The sequence below is a fragment of the Lissotriton helveticus genome, chromosome 1_2, assembly GCF_964261635.1.
Source record: "Lissotriton helveticus chromosome 1_2, aLisHel1.1, whole genome shotgun sequence".
Classification (NCBI taxonomy): domain Eukaryota; kingdom Metazoa; phylum Chordata; class Amphibia; order Caudata; family Salamandridae; genus Lissotriton; species Lissotriton helveticus.
In genome coordinates, this window is record NC_136058.1 from 336906707 (window position 1) to 336926860 (window position 20154).

Here is a 20154-nt window from a genome sequence, read left to right on the forward strand (position 1 = left end):
CTAACGAATACCTAAACCCTTTTGATAAAACCCCTTTAGTTGTTATGATGTGACCATATATGAAAGCCATCTGTGATTTATCTGTTCTTACTATGCAACAAGCTTGGCAATGACAAGTTAAAAATAAAATGTATGTACATTTTAGAATGGAGAATGCGTGCATCGATCCCTCTACCTCTCGCATGCTAAGGGAGCGCTCTACCATTTGAGCTAATTCCTCTGTGTGCTCCCTCAGAATAACATTTCAAAAGTAATGTTAATGCCTACCACACTTTATTTCACGTCAAATTGCCCATTACATGAGTGTTCAGTTCACTCCTAACTGATGCCTTACCTCCACTTAGGGGATGTTTTACAGTTCAGGTTGGCCTGTTTAGTACTTGAATAGGAGTAATATCGCTGTATGTTAATCTAGACTAATGCCCTACCTAATCTTGAAGTTACATTTCCCACCAATGGGAAACCAAAGATATACAATTTTTGGGAGTTATTGCATGTCTAATGCAAGATTAATTGCCATATTATGAGATCCAATGCAATAATCCTGCAAAAATTACTTGTTTTCGCCCAACATGGGGCTCGAACCCACGACCCTGAGATTAAGAGTCTCATGCTCTACCGACTGAGCTAGCCGGGCTCCCTCTTTAAAGTAGTATGCAAACTGATCGTTTTTCATTAAGAAAACCAGTTCCTGGATATTCCTCAACTCTCGTTTTTCAAGGAACTTATCATTTATAGATCCCTCAGTGGACAGAGTGTCAAGTAAAATGAGACAAAATTGAAATGGAAGTTGTGGAAATGTCATTGTGAGATTGCATAAGAACTCAAATTGCTCTCACAAGCTAACGAATACCTAAATCCTTTTGATAAAACACCTTTAGTTGTTATGATGTGACCATATATGAAAGCCATCTGTGATTTATCTGTTCTTACTATGCAACAAGCTTGGCAATGATAAGTTAAAAATAAAATGTATGTACAGTTTAGAATGGAGAATGCGGGCATCGATCCCGCTACCTCTCGTATGTTAAGGGAGCGCTCTACCATTTGAGCTAATTCCCCTGTGTGCTCACTCAGAATAACATTTCAAAAGTAATGCTAATGCCTACCACACTTTATTTGACGTCAAATTGCCCATTACATGAGTGTTCAGTTCACTCCTAACTGATGCCTTACCTCCACTTAGGGGATGTTTTACAGTTCAGGTTGGCCTGTTTAGTACTTGAATAGGAGTAATATCGCTGTATGTTAATCTAGACTAATGCCCTACCTAATCTTGAAGTTACATTTCCCACCAATGGGAAACCAAAGATATACAATTTTTGGGAGTTATTGCATGTCTAATGCAAGATTAATTGCCATATTATGAGATCCAATGCAATAATCCTGCAAAAATTACTTGTTTTCGCCCAACGTGGGGCTCGAACCCACGACCCTGAGATTAAGAGTTTCATGCTCTACCGACTGAGCTAGCCAGGCTCCCTCTTTAAAGTAGTATGCAAACTGATCGTTTTTCATTAAGAAAACCAGTTCCTGGATATTCCTCAACGCTCGTTTTTCAAGGTACTTATCATTTATAGATCCCTCAGTGGACAGAGTGTCAAGTAAAATGAGACAAAATTGAAATGGAAGTTGTGGAAATGTCATTGTGAGATTGCATAAGAACTCAAATTGCTCTCACAAGCTAACGAATACCTAAACCCTTTTGATAAAACCACTTTAGTTGTTATGATGTGACCATATATGAAAGCCATCTGTGATTTATCTGTTCTTACTATGCAACAAGCTTGGCAATGACAAGTTAAAAATAAAATGTATGTACATTTTAGAATGGAGAATGCGGGCATCGATCCCGCTACCTCTCGCATGCTAAGCGAGCGCTCTACCATTTGAGCTAATTCCCCAGTGGGCTCCCTCTGAATAACATTTCAAAAGTAATGTTAATGCCTACCACACTTTATTTGACGTCAAATTGCCCATTACATGAGTGTTCAGTTCACTCCTAACTGATGCCTTACCTCCACTTAGGGGATGTTTTACAGTTCAGGTTGGCCTGTTTAGTACTTGAATAGGAGTAATATCGCTGTATGTTAATCTAGACTAATGCCCTACCTAATCTTGAATTTACATTTCCCACCAATGGGAAACCAAAGATATACAATTTTTGGGAGTTATTGCATGTCTAATGCAAGATTAATTGCCATATTATGAGAGCCAATGAAATAATCCTGCAAAAATTACTCGTTTTCGCCCAAAGTGGGGCTCGAACCCACGACCCTGAGATTAAGAGTCTCATGCTCTACCGACTGAGCTAGCCAGGCTCCCTCTTTAAAGAAGTGTGCAAACTGATCGTTTTTCATTAAGAAAACCAGTTCCTGGATATTCCTCAACTCTCGTTTTTCAAGGAACTTATCATTTATAGATCCCTCAGTGGACAGAGTGTCAAGTAAAATGAGACAAAATTGAAATGGAAGTTGTGGAAATGTCATTGTGAGATTGCATAAGAACTCAAATTGCTCTCACAAGCTAACGAATACCTAAACCCTTTTGATAAAACCCCTTTAGTTGTTATGATGTGACCATATATGAAAGCCATCTGTGATTTATCTGTTCTTACTATGCAACAAGCTTGGCAATGACAAGTTAAAAATAAAATGTATGTACATTTTAGAATGGAGAATGCGGGCATCGATCCCTCTACCTCTCGCATGCTAAGGGAGCGCTCTACCATTTGAGCTAATTCCTCTGTGTGCTCCCTCAGAATAACATTTCAAAAGTAATGTTAATGCCTACCACACTTTATTTGACGTCAAATTGCCCATTACATGAGTGTTCAGTTCACTCCTAACTGATGCCTTACCTCCACTTAGGGGATGTTTTACAGTTCAGGTTGGCCTGTTTAGTACTTGAATAGGAGTAATATCGCTGTATGTTAATCTAGACTAATGCCCTACCTAATCTTGAAGTTACATTTCCCACCAATGGGAAACCAAAGATATACAATTTTTGGGAGTTATTGCATGTCTAATGCAAGATTAATTGCCATATTATGAGATCCAATGCAATAATCCTGCAAAAATTACTTGTTTTCGCCCAACATGGGGCTCGAACCCACGACCCTGAGATTAAGAGTCTCATGCTCTACCGACTGAGCTAGCCGGGCTCCCTCTTTAAAGTAGTATGCAAACTGATCGTTTTTCATTAAGAAAACCAGTTCCTGGATATTCCTCAACTCTCGTTTTTCAAGGAACTTATCATTTATAGATCCCTCAGTGGACAGAGTGTCAAGTAAAATGAGACAAAATTGAAATGGAAGTTGTGGAAATGTCATTGTGAGATTGCATAAGAACTCAAATTGCTCTCACAAGCTAACGAATACCTAAATCCTTTTGATAAAACACCTTTAGTTGTTATGATGTGACCATATATGAAAGCCATCTGTGATTTATCTGTTCTTACTATGCAACAAGCTTGGCAATGATAAGTTAAAAATAAAATGTATGTACAGTTTAGAATGGAGAATGCGGGCATCGATCCCGCTACCTCTCGTATGTTAAGGGAGCGCTCTACCATTTGAGCTAATTCCCCTGTGTGCTCACTCAGAATAACATTTCAAAAGTAATGCTAATGCCTACCACACTTTATTTGACGTCAAATTGCCCATTACATGAGTGTTCAGTTCACTCCTAACTGATGCCTTACCTCCACTTAGGGGATGTTTTACAGTTCAGGTTGGCCTGTTTAGTACTTGAATAGGAGTAATATCGCTGTATGTTAATCTAGACTAATGCCCTACCTAATCTTGAAGTTACATTTCCCACCAATGGGAAACCAAAGATATACAATTTTTGGGAGTTATTGCATGTCTAATGCAAGATTAATTGCCATATTATGAGATCCAATGCAATAATCCTGCAAAAATTACTTGTTTTCGCCCAACGTGGGGCTCGAACCCACGACCCTGAGATTAAGAGTTTCATGCTCTACCGACTGAGCTAGCCAGGCTCCCTCTTTAAAGTAGTATGCAAACTGATCGTTTTTCATTAAGAAAACCAGTTCCTGGATATTCCTCAACGCTCGTTTTTCAAGGTACTTATCATTTATAGATCCCTCAGTGGACAGAGTGTCAAGTAAAATGAGACAAAATTGAAATGGAAGTTGTGGAAATGTCATTGTGAGATTGCATAAGAACTCAAATTGCTCTCACAAGCTAACGAATACCTAAACCCTTTTGATAAAACCACTTTAGTTGTTATGATGTGACCATATATGAAAGCCATCTGTGATTTATCTGTTCTTACTATGCAACAAGCTTGGCAATGACAAGTTAAAAATAAAATGTATGTACATTTTAGAATGGAGAATGCGGGCATCGATCCCGCTACCTCTCGCATGCTAAGCGAGCGCTCTACCATTTGAGCTAATTCCCCAGTGGGCTCCCTCTGAATAACATTTCAAAAGTAATGTTAATGCCTACCACACTTTATTTGACGTCAAATTGCCCATTACATGAGTGTTCAGTTCACTCCTAACTGATGCCTTACCTCCACTTAGGGGATGTTTTACAGTTCAGGTTGGCCTGTTTAGTACTTGAATAGGAGTAATATCGCTGTATGTTAATCTAGACTAATGCCCTACCTAATCTTGAATTTACATTTCCCACCAATGGGAAACCAAAGATATACAATTTTTGGGAGTTATTGCATGTCTAATGCAAGATTAATTGCCATATTATGAGAGCCAATGAAATAATCCTGCAAAAATTACTCGTTTTCGCCCAAAGTGGGGCTCGAACCCACGACCCTGAGATTAAGAGTCTCATGCTCTACCGACTGAGCTAGCCAGGCTCCCTCTTTAAAGAAGTGTGCAAACTGATCGTTTTTCATTAAGAAAACCAGTTCCTGGATATTCCTCAACTCTCGTTTTTCAAGGAACTTATCATTTATAGATCCCTCAGTGGACAGAGTGTCAAGTAAAATGAGACAAAATTGAAATGGAAGTTGTGGAAATGTCATTGTGAGATTGCATAAGAACTCAAATTGCTCTCACAAGCTAACGAATACCTAAACCCTTTTGATAAAACCCCTTTAGTTGTTATGATGTGACCATATATGAAAGCCATCTGTGATTTATCTGTTCTTACTATGCAACAAGCTTGGCAATGACAAGTTAAAAATAAAATGTATGTACATTTTAGAATGGAGAATGCGGGCATCGATCCCTCTACCTCTCGCATGCTAAGGGAGCGCTCTACCATTTGAGCTAATTCCTCTGTGTGCTCCCTCAGAATAACATTTCAAAAGTAATGTTAATGCCTACCACACTTTATTTGACGTCAAATTGCCCATTACATGAGTGTTCAGTTCACTCCTAACTGATGCCTTACCTCCACTTAGGGGATGTTTTACAGTTCAGGTTGGCCTGTTTAGTACTTGAATAGGAGTAATATCGCTGTATGTTAATCTAGACTAATGCCCTACCTAATCTTGAAGTTACATTTCCCACCAATGGGAAACCAAAGATATACAATTTTTGGGAGTTATTGCATGTCTAATGCAAGATTAATTGCCATATTATGAGATCCAATGCAATAATCCTGCAAAAATTACTTGTTTTCGCCCAACGTGGGGCTCGAACCCACGACCCTGAGATTAAGAGTCTCATGCTCTACCGACTGAGCTAGCCGGGCTCCCTCTTTAAAGTAGTATGCAAACTGATCGTTTTTCATTAAGAAAACCAGTTCCTGGATATTCCTCAACTCTCGTTTTTCAAGGAACTTATCATTTATAGATCCCTCAGTGGACAGAGTGTCAAGTAAAATGAGACAAAATTGAAATGGAAGTTGTGGAAATGTCATTGTGAGATTGCATAAGAACTCAAATTGCTCTCACAAGCTAACGAATACCTAAATCCTTTTGATAAAACCCCTTTAGTTGTTATGATGTGACCATATATGAAAGCCATCTGTGATTTATCTGTTCTTACTATGCAACAAGCTTGGCAATGATAAGTTAAAAATAAAATGTATGTACATTTTAGAATGGAGAATGCGGGCATCGATCCCGCTACCTCTCGTATGCTAAGGGAGCGCTCTACCATTTGAGCTAATTCCCCTGTGTGCTCACTCAGAATAACATTTCAAAAGTAATGCTAATGCCTACCACACTTTATTTGACGTCAAATTGCCCATTACATGAGTGTTCAGTTCACTCCTAACTGATGCCTTACCTCCACTTAGGGGATGTTTTACAGTTCAGGTTGGCCTGTTTAGTACTTGAATAGGAGTAATATCGCTGTATGTTAATCTAGACTAATGCCCTACCTAATCTTGAAGTTACATTTCCCACCAATGGGAAACCAAAGATATACAATTTTTGGGAGTTATTGCATGTCTAATGCAAGATTAATTGCCATATTATGAGATCCAATGCAATAATCCTGCAAAAATTACTTGTTTTCGCCCAACGTGGGGCTCGAACCCACGACCCTGAGATTAAGAGTTTCATGCTCTACCGACTGAGCTAGCCAGGCTCCCTCTTTAAAGTAGTATGCAAACTGATCGTTTTTCATTAAGAAAACCAGTTCCTGGATATTCCTCAACGCTCGTTTTTCAAGGTACTTATCATTTATAGATCCCTCAGTGGACAGAGTGTCAAGTAAAATGAGACAAAATTGAAATGGAAGTTGTGGAAATGTCATTGTGAGATTGCATAAGAACTCAAATTGCTCTCACAAGCTAACGAATACCTAAACCCTTTTGATAAAACCACTTTAGTTGTTATGATGTGACCATATATGAAAGCCATCTGTGATTTATCTGTTCTTACTATGCAACAAGCTTGGCAATGACAAGTTAAAAATAAAATGTATGTACATTTTAGAATGGAGAATGCGGGCATCGATCCCGCTACCTCTCGCATGCTAAGCGAGCGCTCTACCATTTGAGCTAATTCCCCAGTGGGCTCCCTCTGAATAACATTTCAAAAGTAATGTTAATGCCTACCACACTTTATTTGACGTCAAATTGCCCATTACATGAGTGTTCAGTTCACTCCTAACTGATGCCTTACCTCCACTTAGGGGATGTTTTACAGTTCAGGTTGGCCTGTTTAGTACTTGAATAGGAGTAATATCGCTGTATGTTAATCTAGACTAATGCCCTACCTAATCTTGAATTTACATTTCCCACCAATGGGAAACCAAAGATATACAATTTTTGGGAGTTATTGCATGTCTAATGCAAGATTAATTGCCATATTATGAGAGCCAATGAAATAATCCTGCAAAAATTACTCGTTTTTGCCCAACGTGGGGCTCGAACCCATGACCCTAAGATTAAGAGTCTCATGCTCTACCGACTGAGCTAGCCAGGCTCCCTCTTTAAAGAAGTGTGCAAACTGATTGTTTTTCATTAAGAAAACCAGTTCCTGGATATTCCTCAACGCTCGTTTTTCAAGGAACTTATCATTTATAGATCCCTCAGTGGACAGAGTGTCAAGTAAAATGAGATAAAATTGAAATGGAAGTTGTGGAAATGTCATTGTGAGATTGCATAAGAACTCAAATTGCTCTCACAAGCTAACGAATACCTAAACCCTTTTGATAAAACCACTTTAGTTGTTATGATGTGACCATATATGAAAGCCATCTGTGATTTATCTGTTCTTACTATGCAACAAGCTTGGCAATGACAAGTTAAAAATAAAATCTATGTACATTTTAGAATGGAGAATGCGGGCATCGATCCCGCTACCTCTCGCATGCTAAGCGAGCGCTCAACCATTTGAGCTAATTCCCCTGTGGGCTCCCTCAGAATAACATTTCAAAAGTAATGTTAATGCCTACCACACTTTATTTGACGTCAAATTGCCCATTACATGAGTGTTCAGTTCACTCCTAACTGATGCCTTACCTCCACTTAGGGGATGTTTTACAGTTCAGGTTGGCCTGTTTAGTACTTGAATAGGAGTAATATCGCTGTATGTTAATCTAGACTAATGCCCTACTTAATCTTGAAGTTACATTTCCCACCAATGGGAAACCAAAGATATACAATTTTTGGGAGTTATTGCATGTCTAATGCAAGATTATCTGCCATATTATGAGATCCAATGCAATAATCCTGCAAAAATTACTCGTTTTCACCCAACGTGGGGCTCGAACCTCCGACCCTGAGATTAAGAATCTCATGCTTGACCGACTGAGCTAGCCAGGCTCCCTCTTTAAAATATTATGCAAACTGATCATTTTTCATTAAGAAAACCAGTTCCTGGATATTCCTCAACTCTTGTTTTTCAAGGAACTTATCATTTATAGATCCCTCAGTGGACAGAGTGTCAAGTAAAATGAGACAAAATTGAAATGGAAGTTGTGGAAATGTCATTGTGAGATTGCATAAGAACTCAAATTGCTCTCACAAGCTAACGAATACCTAAACCCTTTTGATAAAACCACTTTAGTTGTTATGATGTGACCATATATGAAAGCCATCTGTGATGTATCTGTTCTTACTATGCAACAAGCTTGGCAATGACAAGTTAAAAATAAAATGTATGTACATTTTAGAATGGAGAATGCGGGCATCGATCCCGCTACCTCTCGCATGCTAAGCGAGCGCTCTACCATTTGAGCTAATTCCCCAGTGGGCTCCCTCTGAATAACATTTCAAAAGTAATGTTAATGCCTACCACACTTTATTTGACGTCAAATTGCCCATTACATGAGTGTTCAGTTCACTCCTAACTGATGCCTTACCTCCACTTAGGGGATGTTTTACAGTTCAGGTTGGCCTGTTTAGTACTTGAATAGGAGTAATATCGCTGTATGTTAATCTAGACTAATGCCCTACCTAATCTTGAATTTACATTTCCCACCAATGGGAAACCAAAGATATACAATTTTTGGGAGTTATTGCATGTCTAATGCAAGATTAATTGCCATATTATGAGAGCCAATGAAATAATCCTGCAAAAATTACTCGTTTTCGCCCAAAGTGGGGCTCGAACCCACGACCCTGAGATTAAGAGTCTCATGCTCTACCGACTGAGCTAGCCAGGCTCCCTCTTTAAAGAAGTGTGCAAACTGATCGTTTTTCATTAAGAAAACCAGTTCCTGGATATTCCTCAACTCTCGTTTTTCAAGGAACTTATCATTTATAGATCCCTCAGTGGACAGAGTGTCAAGTAAAATGAGACAAAATTGAAATGGAAGTTGTGGAAATGTCATTGTGAGATTGCATAAGAACTCAAATTGCTCTCACAAGCTAACGAATACCTAAACCCTTTTGATAAAACCCCTTTAGTTGTTATGATGTGACCATATATGAAAGCCATCTGTGATTTATCTGTTCTTACTATGCAACAAGCTTGGCAATGACAAGTTAAAAATAAAATGTATGTACATTTTAGAATGGAGAATGCGGGCATCGATCCCTCTACCTCTCGCATGCTAAGGGAGCGCTCTACCATTTGAGCTAATTCCTCTGTGTGCTCCCTCAGAATAACATTTCAAAAGTAATGTTAATGCCTACCACACTTTATTTGACGTCAAATTGCCCATTACATGAGTGTTCAGTTCACTCCTAACTGATGCCTTACCTCCACTTAGGGGATGTTTTACAGTTCAGGTTGGCCTGTTTAGTACTTGAATAGGAGTAATATCGCTGTATGTTAATCTAGACTAATGCCCTACCTAATCTTGAAGTTACATTTCCCACCAATGGGAAACCAAAGATATACAATTTTTGGGAGTTATTGCATGTCTAATGCAAGATTAATTGCCATATTATGAGATCCAATGCAATAATCCTGCAAAAATTACTTGTTTTCGCCCAACGTGGGGCTCGAACCCACGACCCTGAGATTAAGAGTCTCATGCTCTACCGACTGAGCTAGCCGGGCTCCCTCTTTAAAGTAGTATGCAAACTGATCGTTTTTCATTAAGAAAACCAGTTCCTGGATATTCCTCAACTCTCGTTTTTCAAGGAACTTATCATTTATAGATCCCTCAGTGGACAGAGTGTCAAGTAAAATGAGACAAAATTGAAATGGAAGTTGTGGAAATGTCATTGTGAGATTGCATAAGAACTCAAATTGCTCTCACAAGCTAACGAATACCTAAATCCTTTTGATAAAACCCCTTTAGTTGTTATGATGTGACCATATATGAAAGCCATCTGTGATTTATCTGTTCTTACTATGCAACAAGCTTGGCAATGATAAGTTAAAAATAAAATGTATGTACATTTTAGAATGGAGAATGCGGGCATCGATCCCGCTACCTCTCGTATGCTAAGGGAGCGCTCTACCATTTGAGCTAATTCCCCTGTGTGCTCACTCAGAATAACATTTCAAAAGTAATGCTAATGCCTACCACACTTTATTTGACGTCAAATTGCCCATTACATGAGTGTTCAGTTCACTCCTAACTGATGCCTTACCTCCACTTAGGGGATGTTTTACAGTTCAGGTTGGCCTGTTTAGTACTTGAATAGGAGTAATATCGCTGTATGTTAATCTAGACTAATGCCCTACCTAATCTTGAAGTTACATTTCCCACCAATGGGAAACCAAAGATATACAATTTTTGGGAGTTATTGCATGTCTAATGCAAGATTAATTGCCATATTATGAGATCCAATGCAATAATCCTGCAAAAATTACTTGTTTTCGCCCAACGTGGGGCTCGAACCCACGACCCTGAGATTAAGAGTTTCATGCTCTACCGACTGAGCTAGCCAGGCTCCCTCTTTAAAGTAGTATGCAAACTGATCGTTTTTCATTAAGAAAACCAGTTCCTGGATATTCCTCAACGCTCGTTTTTCAAGGTACTTATCATTTATAGATCCCTCAGTGGACAGAGTGTCAAGTAAAATGAGACAAAATTGAAATGGAAGTTGTGGAAATGTCATTGTGAGATTGCATAAGAACTCAAATTGCTCTCACAAGCTAACGAATACCTAAACCCTTTTGATAAAACCACTTTAGTTGTTATGATGTGACCATATATGAAAGCCATCTGTGATTTATCTGTTCTTACTATGCAACAAGCTTGGCAATGACAAGTTAAAAATAAAATGTATGTACATTTTAGAATGGAGAATGCGGGCATCGATCCCGCTACCTCTCGCATGCTAAGCGAGCGCTCTACCATTTGAGCTAATTCCCCAGTGGGCTCCCTCTGAATAACATTTCAAAAGTAATGTTAATGCCTACCACACTTTATTTGACGTCAAATTGCCCATTACATGAGTGTTCAGTTCACTCCTAACTGATGCCTTACCTCCACTTAGGGGATGTTTTACAGTTCAGGTTGGCCTGTTTAGTACTTGAATAGGAGTAATATCGCTGTATGTTAATCTAGACTAATGCCCTACCTAATCTTGAATTTACATTTCCCACCAATGGGAAACCAAAGATATACAATTTTTGGGAGTTATTGCATGTCTAATGCAAGATTAATTGCCATATTATGAGAGCCAATGAAATAATCCTGCAAAAATTACTCGTTTTTGCCCAACGTGGGGCTCGAACCCATGACCCTAAGATTAAGAGTCTCATGCTCTACCGACTGAGCTAGCCAGGCTCCCTCTTTAAAGAAGTGTGCAAACTGATTGTTTTTCATTAAGAAAACCAGTTCCTGGATATTCCTCAACGCTCGTTTTTCAAGGAACTTATCATTTATAGATCCCTCAGTGGACAGAGTGTCAAGTAAAATGAGATAAAATTGAAATGGAAGTTGTGGAAATGTCATTGTGAGATTGCATAAGAACTCAAATTGCTCTCACAAGCTAACGAATACCTAAACCCTTTTGATAAAACCACTTTAGTTGTTATGATGTGACCATATATGAAAGCCATCTGTGATTTATCTGTTCTTACTATGCAACAAGCTTGGCAATGACAAGTTAAAAATAAAATCTATGTACATTTTAGAATGGAGAATGCGGGCATCGATCCCGCTACCTCTCGCATGCTAAGCGAGCGCTCAACCATTTGAGCTAATTCCCCTGTGGGCTCCCTCAGAATAACATTTCAAAAGTAATGTTAATGCCTACCACACTTTATTTGACGTCAAATTGCCCATTACATGAGTGTTCAGTTCACTCCTAACTGATGCCTTACCTCCACTTAGGGGATGTTTTACAGTTCAGGTTGGCCTGTTTAGTACTTGAATAGGAGTAATATCGCTGTATGTTAATCTAGACTAATGCCCTACTTAATCTTGAAGTTACATTTCCCACCAATGGGAAACCAAAGATATACAATTTTTGGGAGTTATTGCATGTCTAATGCAAGATTATCTGCCATATTATGAGATCCAATGCAATAATCCTGCAAAAATTACTCGTTTTCACCCAACGTGGGGCTCGAACCTCCGACCCTGAGATTAAGAATCTCATGCTTGACCGACTGAGCTAGCCAGGCTCCCTCTTTAAAATATTATGCAAACTGATCATTTTTCATTAAGAAAACCAGTTCCTGGATATTCCTCAACTCTTGTTTTTCAAGGAACTTATCATTTATAGATCCCTCAGTGGACAGAGTGTCAAGTAAAATGAGACAAAATTGAAATGGAAGTTGTGGAAATGTCATTGTGAGATTGCATAAGAACTCAAATTGCTCTCACAAGCTAACGAATACCTAAATCCTTTTGATAAAACCCCTTTAGTTGTTATGATGTGACCATATATGAAAGCCATCTTTGATTTATCTCTTCTTACTATGCAACAAGCTTGGCAATGATAAGTTAAAAATAAAATGTATGTACATTTTAGAATGGAGAATGCGGGCATCGATCCCGCTACCTCTCGCATGCTAAGGGAGCGCTCTACCATTTGAGCTAATTCCCCTGTGTGCTCCCTCAGAATAACATTTCAAAAGTAATGCTAATGCCTACCACACTTTATTTGACGTCAAATTGCCCATTACATGAGTGTTCAGTTCACTCCTAACTGATGCCTTACCTCCACTTAGGGAATGTTTTACAGTTCAGGTTGGCCTGTTTAGTACTTGAATAGGAGTAATATCGCTGTATGTTAATCTAGACTAATGCCCTACCTAATCTTGAAGTTACATTTCCCACCAATGGGAAACCAAAGATATACAATTTTTGGGAGTTATTGCATGTCTAATGCAAGATTAATTGCCATATTATGAGATCCAATGCAATAATCCTGCAAAAATTACTTGTTTTCGCCCAACGTGGGGCTCGAACCCACGACCCTGAGATTAAGAGTTTCATGCTCTACCGACTGAGCTAGCCAGGCTCCCTCTTTAAAGTAGTATGCAAACTGATCGTTTTTCATTAAGAAAACCAGTTCCTGGATATTCCTCAACTCTCGTTTTTCAAGGAACTTATCATTTATAGATCCCTCAGTGGACAGAGTGTCAAGTAAAATGAGACAAAATTGAAATGGAAGTTGTGGAAATGTCATTGTGAGATTGCATAAGAACTTAAATTGCTCTCACAAGCTAACAAATACCTAAACCCTTTTGATAAAACCACTTTAGTTGTTATGATGTGACCATATATGAAAGCCATCTGTGATTTATCTGTTCTTACTATGCAACAAGCTTGGCAATGACAAGTTAAAAATAAAATTTATGTACATTTTAGAATGGAGAATGCGGGCATCGATCCCGCTACCTCTCGCATGCTAAGCGAGCGCTCTACCATTTGAGCTAATTCCCCTGTGGGCTCCCTCAGAATAACATTTCAAAAGTAATGTTAATGCCTACCACACTTTATTTGACGTCAAATTGCCCATTACATGATTGTTCAGTTCACTCTTAACTGATGCCTTACCTCCACTTAGGGGATGTTTTACAGTTCAGGTTGGCCTGTTTAGTACTTGAATAGGAGTAATATCGCTGTATGTTAATCTAGACTAATGCCCTACCTAATCTTGAATTTACATTTCCCACCAATGGGAAACCAAAGATATACAATTTTTGGGAGTTATTGCATGTCTAATGCAAGATTAATTGCCATATTATGAGAGCCAATGAAATAATCCTGCAAAAATTACTCGTTTTCGCCCAACGTGGGGCTCGAACCCACGACCCTGAGATTAAGAGTCTCATGCTCTACCGACTGAGATAGCCGGGCTCTCTCTTTAAAGTAGTATGCAAACTGATCGTTTTTCATTAAGAAAACCAGTTCCTGGATATTCCTCAACTCTCGTTTTTCAAGGAACTTATCATTTATAGATCCCTCAGTGGACAGAGTGTCAAGTAAAATGAGACAAAATTGAAATGGAAGTTGTGGAAATGTCATTGTGAGATTGCATAAGAACTCAAATTGCTCTCACAAGCTAACGAATACCTAAATCCTTTTGATAAAACCCCTTTAGTTGTTATGATGTGACCATATATGAAAGCCATCTGTGATTTATCTGTTCTTACTATGCAACAAGCTTGGCAATGACAAGTTAAAAATAAAATGTATGTACATTTTAGAATGGAGAATGTGGGCATCGATCCCGCTACCTCTCGCATGCTAAGCGAGCGCTCTACCATTTGAGCTAATTCCCCTGTGGGCTCCCTCAGAATAACATTCCAAAAGTAATGTTAATGCCTACCACACTTTATTTGACGTCAAATTGCCCATTACATGAGTGTTCAGTTCACTCCTAACTGATGCCTTACCTCCACTTAGGGGATGTTTTACAGTTCAGGTTGGCCTGTTTAGTACTTGAATAGGAGTAATATCGCTGTATGTTAATCTAGACTAATGCCCTACCTAATCTTGAAGTTACATTTCCCACCAATGGGAAACCAAAGATATACAATTTTTGGGAGTTATTGCATGTTTAATGCAAGATTAATTGCCATATTATGAGATCCAATGCAATAATCCTGCAAAAATTACTTGTTTTCGCCCAACGTGGGGCTCGAACCCACGACCCTGAGATTAAGAGTCTCATGCTCTACCGACTGAGCTAGCCGGGCTCCCTCTTTAAAGTAGTATGCAAACTGATCGTTTTTCATTAAGAAAACCAGTTCCTGGATATTCCTCAACTCTCGTTTTTCAAGGAACTTATCATTTATAGATCCCTCAGTGGACAGAGTGTCAAGTAAAATGAGACAAAATTGAAATGGAAGTTGTGGAAATGTCATTGTGAGATTGCATAAGAACTCAAATTGCTCTCACAAGCTAACGAATACCTAAACCCTTTTGATAAAACCACTTTGGTTGTTATGATGTGACCATATATGAAAGCCATCTGTGATTTATCTGTTCTTACTATGCAACAAGCTTGGCAATGACAAGTTAAAAATAAAATGTATGTACATTTTAGAATGGAGAATGCGGGCATCGATCCTGCTACCTCTCGCATGCTAAGCGAGCGCTCTACCATTTGAGCTAATTCCCCTGTGTGCTCCATCAGAATAACATTTCAAAAGTAATGTTAATGCCTACGACACTTTATTTGACGTCAAATTGCCCATTACATGAGTGTTCAGTTCACTCCTAACTGATGCCTTACCTCCACTTAGGGGATGTTTTACAGTTCAGGTTGGCCTGTTTAGTACTTGAATAGGAGTAATATCGCTGACTAATGCCCTACCTAATCTTGAAGTTACATTTCCCACCAATGGGAAACCAAAGATATACAATTTTTGGGAGTTATTGCATGTCTAATGCAAGATTAATTGCCATATTATGAGATCCAATGCAATAATCCTGCAAAAATTACTCGTTTTCGCCCAACGTGGGGCTCGAACCCACAACCCTGAGATTAAGAGTCTCATGCTCTACCGACTGAGCTAGCCGGGCTCCCTCTTTAAAGTAGAATGCAAACTGATCGTTTTTCATTAAGAAAACCAGTTCCTGGATATTCCTCAACTCTTGTTTTTCAAGGAACTTATCATTTATAGATCCCTCAGTGGACAGAGTGTCAAGTAAAAGGAGACAAAATTGAAATGGAAGTTGTGGAAATGTCATTGTGAGATTGCATAAGAACTCAAATTGCTCTCACAAGCTAACGAATACCTAAACCCTTTTGATAAAACCCCTTTAGTTGTTATGATGTGACCATATATGAAAGCCATCTGTGATTTATCTGTTCTTACTATGCAACAAGCTTGGCAATGACAAGTTAAAAATAAAATGTATGTACATTTTAGAATGGAGAATGCGGGCATCAATCCCGCTACCTCTCGCATGCTAAGCGAGCGCTCTACCATTTGAGCTAATTCCCCTGTGTGCTCCATCAGAATAACATTTCAAAAGTAATGTTAATGCCTACGACACTTTATTTGACGTCAAATTGTCCATTACATGAGTGTTCAGTTCACTCCTAACTGATGCCTTACCTCCACTTAGGGGATGTTTTACAGTTCAGGTTGGCCTGTTTAGTACTTGAATAGGAGTAATATCGCTGACTAATGCCCTACCTAATCTTGAAGTTACATTTCCCACCAATGGGAAACCAAAGATATACAATTTTTGGGAGTTATTGCATGTCTAATGCAAGATTAATTGCCATATTATGAGATCCAATGCAATAATCCTGCAAAAATTACTTGTTTTCGCCCAACGTGGGGCTCGAACCCAGGACCCTGAGATTAAGAGTCTCATGCTCTACCGACTGAGCTAGCCGGGATCCCTCTTTAAAGTAGTATGCAAACTGATCGTTTTTCATTAAGAAAACCAGTTCCTGGATATTCCTCAACTCTTGTTTTTCAAGGAACTTATCATTTATAGATCCCTCAGTGGACCATATATGAAAGCCATCTGTGATTTATCTGTTCTTACTATGCAAGAAGCTTGGCAATGACAAGTTAAAAATAAAATGTATGTACATTTTAGAATGGAGAATGCGGGCATCGATCCCGCTACCTCTCGTATGCTAAGGGAGCGCTCTACCATTTGAGCTAATTCCCCTGTGTGCTCACTCAGAATAACATTTCAAAAGTAATGCTAATGCCTACCACACTTTATTTGACGTCAAATTGCCCATTACATGAGTGTTCAGTTCACTCCTAACTGATGCCTTACCTCCACTTAGGGGATGTTTTACAGTTCAGGTTGGCCTGTTTAGTACTTGAATAGGAGTAATATCGCTGTATGTTAATCTAGACTAATGCCCTACCTAATCTTGAAGTTACATTTCCCACCAATGGGAAACCAAAGATATACAATTTTTGGGAGTTATTGCATGTCTAATGCAAGATTAATTGCCATATTATGAGATCCAATGCAATAATCCTGCAAAAATTACTTGTTTTCGCCCAACGTGGGGCTCGAACCCACGACCCTGAGATTAAGAGTTTCATGCTCTACCGACTGAGCTAGCCAGGCTCCCTCTTTAAAGTATTATGCAAACTGATCGTTTTTCATTAAGAAAACCAGTTCCTGGATATTCCTCAACGCTCGTTTTTCAAGGTACTTATCATTTATAGATCCCTCAGTGGACAGAGTGTCAAGTAAAATGAGACAAAATTGAAATGGAAGTTGTGGAAATGTCATTGTGAGATTGCATAAGAACTCAAATTGCTCTCACAAGCTAACGAATACCTAAACCCTTTTGATAAAACCACTTTAGTTGTTATGATGTGACCATATATGAAAGCCATCTGTGATTTATCTGTTCTTACTATGCAACAAGCTTGGCAATGACAAGTTAAAAATAAAATGTATGTACATTTTAGAATGGAGAATGCGGGCATCGATCCCGCTACCTCTCGCATGCTAAGCGAGCGCTCTACCATTTGAGCTAATTCCCCAGTGGGCTCCCTCTGAATAACATTTCAAAAGTAATGTTAATGCCTACCACACTTTATTTGACGTCAAATTGCCCATTACATGAGTGTTCAGTTCACTCCTAACTGATGCCTTACCTCCACTTAGGGGATGTTTTACAGTTCAGGTTGGCCTGTTTAGTACTTGAATAGGAGTAATATCGCTGTATGTTAATCTAGACTAATGCCCTACCTAATCTTGAATTTACATTTCCCACCAATGGGAAACCAAAGATATACAATTTTTGGGAGTTATTGCATGTCTAATGCAAGATTAATTGCCATATTATGAGAGCCAATGAAATAATCCTGCAAAAATTACTCGTTTTCGCCCAACGTGGGGCTCGAACCCACGACCCTAAGATTAAGAGTCTCATGCTCTACCGACTGAGCTAGCCAGGCTCCCTCTTTAAAGAAGTGTGCAAACTGATCGTTTTTCATTAAGAAAACCAGTTCCTGGATATTCCTCAACTCTCGTTTTTCAAGGAACTTATCATTTATAGATCCCTCAGTGGACAGAGTGTCAAGTAAAATGAGACAAAATTGAAATGGAAGTTGTGGAAATGTCATTGTGAGATTGCATAAGAACTCAAATTGCTCTCACAAGCTAACGAATACCTAAACCCTTTTGATAAAACCCCTTTAGTTGTTATGATGTGACCATATATGAAAGCCATCTGTGATTTATCTGTTCTTACTATGCAACAAGCTTGGCAATGACAAGTTAAAAATAAAATGTATGTACATTTTAGAATGGAGAATGCGGGCATCGATCCCGCTACCTCTCGCATGCTAAGCGAGCGCTCAACCATTTGAGCTAATTCCCCTGTGGGCTCCCTCAGAATAACATTTCAAAAGTAATGTTAATGCCTACCACACTTTATTTGACGTCAAATTGCCCATTACATGAGTGTTCAGTTCACTCCTAACTGATGCCTTACCTCCACTTAGGGGATGTTTTACAGTTCAGGTTGGCCTGTTTAGTACTTGAATAGGAGTAATATCGCTGTATGTTAATCTAGACTAATGCCCTACTTAATCTTGAAGTTACATTTCCCACCAATGGGAAACCAAAGATATACAATTTTTGGGAGTTATTGCATGTCTAATGCAAGATTATCTGCCATATTATGAGATCCAATGCAATAATCCTGCAAAAATTACTCGTTTTCACCCAACGTGGGGCTCGAACCTCCGACCCTGAGATTAAGAATCTCATGCTCGACCGACTGAGCTAGCCAGGCTCCCTCTTTAAAATATTATGCAAACTGATCATTTTTCATTAAGAAAACCAGTTCCTGGATATTCCTCAACTCTTGTTTTTCAAGGAACTTATCATTTATAGATCCCTCAGTGGACAGAGTGTCAAGTAAAATGAGACAAAATTGAAATGGAAGTTGTGGAAATGTCATTGTGAGATTGCATAAGAACTCAAATTGCTCTCACAAGCTAACGAATACCTAAATCCTTTTGATAAAACCCCTTTAGTTGTTATGATGTGACCATATATGAAAGCCATCTGTGATTTATCTCTTCTTACTATGCAACAAGCTTGGCAATGATAAGTTAAAAATAAAATGTATGTACATTTTAGAATGGAGAATGCGGGCATCGATCCCGCTACCTCTCGCATGCTAAGGGAGCGCTCTACCATTTGAGCTAATTCCCCTGTGTGCTCCCTCAGAATAACATTTCAAAAGTAATGCTAATGCCTACCACACTTTATTTGACGTCAAATTGCCCATTACATGAGTGTTCAGTTCACTCCTAACTGATGCCTTACCTCCACTTAGGGGATGTTTTACAGTTCAGGTTGGCCTGTTTAGTACTTGAATAGGAGTAATATCGCTGTATGTTAATCTAGACTAATGCCCTACCTAATCTTGAAGTTACATTTCCCACCAATGGGAAACGAAAGATATACAATTTTTGGGAGTTATTGCATGTCTAATGCAAGATTAATTGCCATATTATGAGATCCAATGCAATAATCCTGCAAAAATTACTTGTTTTCGCCCAACGTGGGGCTCGAACCCACGACCCTGAGATTAAGAGTTTCATGCTCTACCGACTGAGCTAGCCAGGCTCCCTCTTTAAAGTAGTATGCAAACTGATCGTTTTTCATTAAGAAAACCAGTTCCTGGATATTCCTCAACGCTCGTTTTTCAAGGTACTTATCATTTATAGATCCCTCAGTGGACAGAGTGTCAAGTAAAATGAGACAAAATTGAAATGGAAGTTGTGGAAATGTCATTGTGAGATTGCATAAGAACTCAAATTGCTCTCACAAGCTAACGAATACCTAAACCCTTTTGATAAAACCACTTTAGTTGTTATGATGTGACCATATATGAAAGCCATCTGTGATTTATCTGTTCTTACTATGCAACAAGCTTGGCAATGACAA

The 20154-nt window shown here is 38.8% G+C and overlaps 25 non-coding genes across 25 annotated transcripts; all 25 read right to left on the reverse strand.

Moving 5' to 3' along the window:
* Positions 1 to 564: 564 nt before the first annotated feature.
* TRNAK-CUU (transfer RNA lysine (anticodon CUU)) lies at positions 565 to 637 on the reverse strand. The gene has a single exon. It is a non-coding gene; the product is annotated as a tRNA-Lys (tRNA).
* A 769-nt stretch (positions 638 to 1406) lies between these two features.
* On the reverse strand, positions 1407 to 1479 carry TRNAK-CUU (transfer RNA lysine (anticodon CUU)). Its single transcript has one exon. It is a non-coding gene; the product is annotated as a tRNA-Lys (tRNA).
* A 352-nt stretch (positions 1480 to 1831) lies between these two features.
* On the reverse strand, positions 1832 to 1904 carry TRNAA-AGC (transfer RNA alanine (anticodon AGC)). The gene has a single exon. It is a non-coding gene; the product is annotated as a tRNA-Ala (tRNA).
* A 344-nt stretch (positions 1905 to 2248) lies between these two features.
* On the reverse strand, positions 2249 to 2321 carry TRNAK-CUU (transfer RNA lysine (anticodon CUU)). The gene has a single exon. It is a non-coding gene; the product is annotated as a tRNA-Lys (tRNA).
* Positions 2322 to 3090: 769 nt separating this feature from the next.
* On the reverse strand, positions 3091 to 3163 carry TRNAK-CUU (transfer RNA lysine (anticodon CUU)). The gene has a single exon. It is a non-coding gene; the product is annotated as a tRNA-Lys (tRNA).
* A 769-nt stretch (positions 3164 to 3932) lies between these two features.
* TRNAK-CUU (transfer RNA lysine (anticodon CUU)) lies at positions 3933 to 4005 on the reverse strand. Its single transcript has one exon. It is a non-coding gene; the product is annotated as a tRNA-Lys (tRNA).
* Positions 4006 to 4357: 352 nt separating this feature from the next.
* Positions 4358 to 4430, reverse strand: TRNAA-AGC (transfer RNA alanine (anticodon AGC)). The gene has a single exon. It is a non-coding gene; the product is annotated as a tRNA-Ala (tRNA).
* A 344-nt stretch (positions 4431 to 4774) lies between these two features.
* Positions 4775 to 4847, reverse strand: TRNAK-CUU (transfer RNA lysine (anticodon CUU)). Its single transcript has one exon. It is a non-coding gene; the product is annotated as a tRNA-Lys (tRNA).
* Positions 4848 to 5616: 769 nt separating this feature from the next.
* TRNAK-CUU (transfer RNA lysine (anticodon CUU)) lies at positions 5617 to 5689 on the reverse strand. The gene has a single exon. It is a non-coding gene; the product is annotated as a tRNA-Lys (tRNA).
* Positions 5690 to 6458: 769 nt separating this feature from the next.
* On the reverse strand, positions 6459 to 6531 carry TRNAK-CUU (transfer RNA lysine (anticodon CUU)). Its single transcript has one exon. It is a non-coding gene; the product is annotated as a tRNA-Lys (tRNA).
* Positions 6532 to 6883: 352 nt separating this feature from the next.
* TRNAA-AGC (transfer RNA alanine (anticodon AGC)) lies at positions 6884 to 6956 on the reverse strand. The gene has a single exon. It is a non-coding gene; the product is annotated as a tRNA-Ala (tRNA).
* Positions 6957 to 8567: 1611 nt separating this feature from the next.
* TRNAA-AGC (transfer RNA alanine (anticodon AGC)) lies at positions 8568 to 8640 on the reverse strand. The gene has a single exon. It is a non-coding gene; the product is annotated as a tRNA-Ala (tRNA).
* Positions 8641 to 8984: 344 nt separating this feature from the next.
* On the reverse strand, positions 8985 to 9057 carry TRNAK-CUU (transfer RNA lysine (anticodon CUU)). Its single transcript has one exon. It is a non-coding gene; the product is annotated as a tRNA-Lys (tRNA).
* A 769-nt stretch (positions 9058 to 9826) lies between these two features.
* Positions 9827 to 9899, reverse strand: TRNAK-CUU (transfer RNA lysine (anticodon CUU)). Its single transcript has one exon. It is a non-coding gene; the product is annotated as a tRNA-Lys (tRNA).
* Positions 9900 to 10668: 769 nt separating this feature from the next.
* Positions 10669 to 10741, reverse strand: TRNAK-CUU (transfer RNA lysine (anticodon CUU)). Its single transcript has one exon. It is a non-coding gene; the product is annotated as a tRNA-Lys (tRNA).
* A 352-nt stretch (positions 10742 to 11093) lies between these two features.
* TRNAA-AGC (transfer RNA alanine (anticodon AGC)) lies at positions 11094 to 11166 on the reverse strand. Its single transcript has one exon. It is a non-coding gene; the product is annotated as a tRNA-Ala (tRNA).
* A 2028-nt stretch (positions 11167 to 13194) lies between these two features.
* TRNAK-CUU (transfer RNA lysine (anticodon CUU)) lies at positions 13195 to 13267 on the reverse strand. The gene has a single exon. It is a non-coding gene; the product is annotated as a tRNA-Lys (tRNA).
* Positions 13268 to 13619: 352 nt separating this feature from the next.
* TRNAA-AGC (transfer RNA alanine (anticodon AGC)) lies at positions 13620 to 13692 on the reverse strand. Its single transcript has one exon. It is a non-coding gene; the product is annotated as a tRNA-Ala (tRNA).
* A 344-nt stretch (positions 13693 to 14036) lies between these two features.
* Positions 14037 to 14109, reverse strand: TRNAK-CUU (transfer RNA lysine (anticodon CUU)). The gene has a single exon. It is a non-coding gene; the product is annotated as a tRNA-Lys (tRNA).
* Positions 14110 to 14878: 769 nt separating this feature from the next.
* On the reverse strand, positions 14879 to 14951 carry TRNAK-CUU (transfer RNA lysine (anticodon CUU)). The gene has a single exon. It is a non-coding gene; the product is annotated as a tRNA-Lys (tRNA).
* Positions 14952 to 15707: 756 nt separating this feature from the next.
* On the reverse strand, positions 15708 to 15780 carry TRNAK-CUU (transfer RNA lysine (anticodon CUU)). Its single transcript has one exon. It is a non-coding gene; the product is annotated as a tRNA-Lys (tRNA).
* A 1454-nt stretch (positions 15781 to 17234) lies between these two features.
* Positions 17235 to 17307, reverse strand: TRNAK-CUU (transfer RNA lysine (anticodon CUU)). Its single transcript has one exon. It is a non-coding gene; the product is annotated as a tRNA-Lys (tRNA).
* A 352-nt stretch (positions 17308 to 17659) lies between these two features.
* Positions 17660 to 17732, reverse strand: TRNAA-AGC (transfer RNA alanine (anticodon AGC)). The gene has a single exon. It is a non-coding gene; the product is annotated as a tRNA-Ala (tRNA).
* Positions 17733 to 18076: 344 nt separating this feature from the next.
* Positions 18077 to 18149, reverse strand: TRNAK-CUU (transfer RNA lysine (anticodon CUU)). The gene has a single exon. It is a non-coding gene; the product is annotated as a tRNA-Lys (tRNA).
* A 1611-nt stretch (positions 18150 to 19760) lies between these two features.
* Positions 19761 to 19833, reverse strand: TRNAK-CUU (transfer RNA lysine (anticodon CUU)). Its single transcript has one exon. It is a non-coding gene; the product is annotated as a tRNA-Lys (tRNA).
* Positions 19834 to 20154: the final 321 nt, after the last annotated feature.